Source organism: Cyprinus carpio, chromosome A1 (assembly GCF_018340385.1).
Source record: "Cyprinus carpio isolate SPL01 chromosome A1, ASM1834038v1, whole genome shotgun sequence".
Taxonomy (NCBI): Eukaryota; Metazoa; Chordata; class Actinopteri; order Cypriniformes; family Cyprinidae; genus Cyprinus; species Cyprinus carpio.
The window spans coordinates 35,641,296-35,646,778 of NC_056572.1; positions in this window are offsets into that span (position 1 = coordinate 35,641,296).

Consider the following 5,483-nt stretch of genomic DNA (forward strand, 5'->3'; position numbering starts at 1 on the left):
TTCTGTTTGTACAAACCACTGCCATGCTAGTTCATGCTAGTTCTGAATTTCACAGACACAAGTTTGGTTGTGGATAGTAAGACACATTTGCAACATTTAAGTTAATGGATAATTGTGCATGCATTTGTTAGTATTCGTCATCCCATAATAAGGACCCCTAAGAGGCTGTGGCGATGCCTGTGCGCAAAATGCCAAAATAAAATATATTATTCTTCTTACAAGTACCCTATACAGTTTCATTAGGCAGCAGAATGTACTAAACCGATTATTTCCGAATTCGCAATTCGATAATTAAATCTCTAATAAATCATGAATCAGTTAATCGTGACTGTCAATGCCTCGGCTCGGGCGCGCTCTGCCACACGGTTTGGATCAGACTCAGAGTAATCAATGCGAGAGAGAATGAGTGGACAGTGGAAGAGCACAGGTGGAGCAGAGAAGAGAAACTACTGTTCAGGGTTTCAAGTGCAGGTCAGTTTCATCTGTAAAGATGCTATTGTAGTTTTGTCTTTGTTTACTTAGTTAAGCAGCAGCAGCCCATTGCTCATCATCACTCAAAATACTGTATAAAGGACATCATTATTATCTATTGTAATGTTACAGTAGTAATTTAGCAGACAAATAATCATATTGTATTATAGGTTTAGGGGGAGCTAGTGCAGACAAAAACACAACCCTTTATTAATGTATGGTATGCCATGGTTACCTTAAAATTTAAGTTAGTGTTAGTGTAGCAAAAACCATGGTTAATTTAAAGTTTAAATTAACCATGGTTTTTGCTACACTAACCGTAGCTTAACCATGGAACTTTTAGTAAAAATAAATACAAATGGTAATTCATTTGCCAAAAAAAAAAAAAAAAAACATGGTTACTGTACTTGGTTACAAAACAAGGTAAAAGTCAAATAAAAATCTTGAGTATTAAAGTCATGAGAGATGGATATCAGGGCAAAATAAAGAGAATGGATAGAAAAATGGAAGTGAAGGTGCAGTTCAGGAGAGAACTTTTAATTATTTTGCATGTCCCCAATCTAAAGATTTAAACCTTTTTTATGTGAGGTCCATACCAAAAATAGGTTTGTCCATGTTTCAGAATGTGTTGTGGGTGTATGAGTGTGAGATTTCCCAGCCTATTTTTTATTTTTTCCCCTAGTCCACCCCTCATGGAAATTAATGGCGCAGACATGCAGTTTCATTTAATACAGATAGGCCTACTGATGCTTGCAGTGTTTTCAGCCTCAATATATGAGTATGTGAACAGTATCAGTAAACTATTTCTTATGATTTTAAATCTGCATTAAACTTCAGATCAATCTCAAAGTAAAAGGCGGTACTAAAGTCTGATTTCGTGGTGGATGTGTTCAAATTTGATCATCTTAATTCAATTGATGAAGGATTGTGAAAGTCTGACAGTGTTGAGCACTGCTGTAAGGTTAGCCCTGCATGGTGTAAATGTTTGGAAATGATTAACAGTTGAAAATAAACATTCATTAGAAATTAAGAAAAGTAACCAAACATAATCAGTTACATTACTTTAATAAAGTAATTAAAAAAGTTACACTACTATTACATTTTAAATAAGGTAACTTGTAATCTGTAACCCAGGCTATTCAATTAGTTTTATTTAAGGGCCGGATTATCGTATTGAAAATTTGATGGGGGCCAATGGGGTTGGGGGCCATCTCAGTCTCTTTATGGGGGGTCTATAAAATGAAAAAATAAAATGAAATGCATATTCAGCAGTAAAATGAATTAATATTACCAACAGCAATGTGAAATGTATGTTAACATTTGAGTTGTCTGTCAATAAAAAAAAAACAATCAAAAAAACCAATTCATACGTTTTCTGTAAGTAATCGAAAAAATTGATTATTAATATATTGTCATAATTACACACTGAACCTTCAAATGAATGTTGAAACATTCATTTGAAGCATAAAGATGGTATATTTTAAATGTTTAAAAATATCTCATTACCAAGTCTCTTTATTAATAACACATTTTTGATAAAACTGCTGATGATGTCTCTATTAAATGCAGCTTCCTCTCAATTTTAGCCATTAATTATAGCCGTTCAGCATTACAGTATAATTGAAAAGTGTTATTTTTAACATTTACAGGCTCTGAAAAAATAACAACGTTTAAGTGAATGTAAAACAATCTTCACATAAACTATAAATTGTATATGCATAAACTATATAGATTAATATTTAGTCAAGCTACAAAAGTTAATCAGCGACTAGAACACTAGAGTGTTTCCTCTTTTTCTTTTCTGTGATTTCCATCAATGACAGACTTCAGCACGTTTCACTTTAAAAGCACCAAAATCTGACGTGCGTTATGCATATCTGACACATATCCGGTTTTCTCCCAACTCTTTACAATTATTTTGGACCTTCTAACTAATTTAAGGCCGTATTTTCAAAATCACTCGCCAAAACCGTGCATTTTGACACATTTGTATGTATTTTTGTCCTTTGAAGTGCTACTGGCGCGCTTGTCCGAAGTGGCTAGTCAGCATACGTACAGCCAAACACGCAGACTTTCAAACTATACTGCATTTGATAATCACCTTCGTCCAGTCTGCGCCAGACGTTATGACCGATAACACTGGCTGCATCCGAAAACTTAGGCAGGTGACTTGCTGTCTCACTGCCGTATCAGGCAATGACTTTGCAGGCAGCGTTTTTGCACGAAGGCACCTCACGAAACTGATTTTGGACAGGCTTCTGAGGCAGAGTAATGGTTTAATGATCTACAGCTAAATATAGAGAGCTTTGGTGATAACTAAGTGGATATTTCATTACTGCAATATTAATTTCTCGCTAGAAATTACATCAAAAGTGGAAAACTTTGATCAAAAACAAACATTTACACACAAACTGACCACCGACCGCAACTTTCAGACGCCAACTTTATTTTTTGGCTTAACTGTCACGGAATGGAACGCACAGGATTGTGGGATATCAAAGGCACCGAAGGATACATCTATGCTGCCTTCAAAAATCGGCCAGATGAAGGCATCTCAGAAGACAGGAACTGAAGTTAACATTGAATTCGGACGTGCCTTGATGCCCTCCTACCTTGGAATGCATCCTTCGAAGGCAGCATTTTTCAGTTTTCGGATGCAGCCACTGTCTTTATACTCGTTTAAACTAGAGTTGTGGATATCTCTCTTTCTTTTCTTTTTTCGGCTGGCCCGGGCCAGTGTTGTCACCTTGTGGACAAACTAATTAGTGCAAAGACAATACAATGTGCGATCTGGACGTACTCTTCTCGCAGGGCGGATGAAGATGATTGGCGGGCCGCCAATTGAATAGCCCTGCTGTAACCTATTACATTTCCAAAATAACCTTCCCAAGACTGGTGTTAAGTTATGTAGGTCAACAAAAGCTTCTGTAAATGATGGAGGACTGGAGGTTTTTTTTTTATTCAGTTTTTTTTTTTTTATTCTGCATTTAAGTATAACATTATTGCTTGTATATATAAGTGAACTAAAACAACACAAATTATGATCAGATTTTAACCTGTTAGCCATTGTGTCCCTTTTAAACAAAAAATAGTTAACTACTTTATAAATAAAGGTTAAATCATCTTCACTGATAGAGCAGATTTCCCAATCTTAAACTTTTCTCCCGTGCTACACTAGAGCTTAGAAATGAATCATAACAGCCCTCATGTTCCATTTCAGATATAATCAGCTCTTGGTTAACATCGTCCCAGTAGTTAGTTGTACTGACATCTGATGCACCAGCAGTGTCTCGTCCTTTTGGGGTCTCATCCATTTGAAATGTCTGTGGGATAATCTACTAAAGAGGGACACATCAGAAGAGAGCTAGCCATTGCAACACAAAACCAAAAAAGAATGACTGGAATGTGTGGACAATCATTAATCAGTCACTACTCACCAGTTATCTTTCTTTTCTTTAAGATGTAAACCACTAGGGAAGAACTGCCACCAAAAGCACACCTCCAGTCACTGCTCCAACAAAACCTGCAACAACATCTGGTGGACAGTTCTGACATTTTCCATCTAAACTAAAAAAAAACTATAAAAAGTGCTTATTTAAGGGGTGAAGTGGAGCTTCAAAACATATAATTCAAATATCAGGTGATATTTCTGTCTCTCTGTGTAACTGCTTTCATTACCCCATCTGATGATGATTGGTTCTTTGGAGGTTCTGTGGGACACAAAACAATCCGCTTCTTCATCCTCATTGATCTTCACACTCTTCATCAGCTGGAAGGTCCCATCATGGTTGGGTCTGATTCCTGTGAATTCAACCTCATATTCAGACACAGATGTTTGATTTATCCTAATGGTCATCATTAGGGATACACAATACTGTCACTTTTTTCTGCCAACTGCATTAAGGCTTCCAAAAGGATGTGAACTGGGTCTTCAGAAGACAGAAGTCTACAAAAGCTTCAGGCCCAGACGGTGTTTCACCTTCATGTCTAAAAGTCTGCGCTGACTAACTGTTCTCCATCTTCACACAGATCTTCAACAGATCTTCACACAGATCTTCAACAGATCTCTGGAGCTGTGTGAAGCTTCCTGCTGCTTCAGAAGCTCCACCATCATCCCTGTTTCCAAAAAAACCCAAAATCACTGGACTTAATGACTACAGACCTGTCACTCTCACGTCTGTGGTCATGAAGTCACTTGAGTGACTGGTCCTGGCCTACCTGAAGGACATCACTGGACTGTTGCTGGATCCTCTTCAGTTTGTGTACAGAGCAAACGGGTCTGTGGATGATGCAGTCAACATGGGGCTGCATTACACCCTGCAACACCTCGACAGACCTGGGAATTACTCAAGGATAACTACACATGGTCCACTATAACTGACTCATTCATACTGACAAATTTTACTTTTGTAAACTGCACACTTGTAAATAACATATCTGTACATTCATTTAAACATTTGCATTTTATTTTTTTCTATATTTCTACTTCTGTATATTTATGTATTTATTTGACTGTTTTCTAGTGTTATATTCCACCTCTGCTGTGTAATTCTATGTATGTCTGCACTGTGTGTGTACTTTCTTCTGCACTGGAAGCTCTTGTCGCCGAGTCACATTCTTTGTGTGTGTAAACATTCTCAGTAATAAAGCTCTTTCTGACTTATGACTTCATGTCCAGGCTTCTGATGATAAGGACTCACACCGAAATGTTTTATTTTGAATCCTCAGACTAGAAAGTGAAGATGTGGCACAGCATCCCATCTTTCACCTCCATCTAGCTTCTGTGGGATTCATCTCAAAGGGGAATTTTGGGATGAGAATTTAGAGAACCTCCTTCAGGCCATTTGTTCTTGCTTTTGGATTGACGTATGCCTTAGTGCAAGACCAATAGATTTATTAGTTTATTAGACAAAAACTCAATATACCTAAAGTTAGTTCAAATGTGTTGAATGGGTTTTGGAAAATGAATTTAATTAAACTGTGAATTCTAAAAGTAAATCCTTGTTGTATAT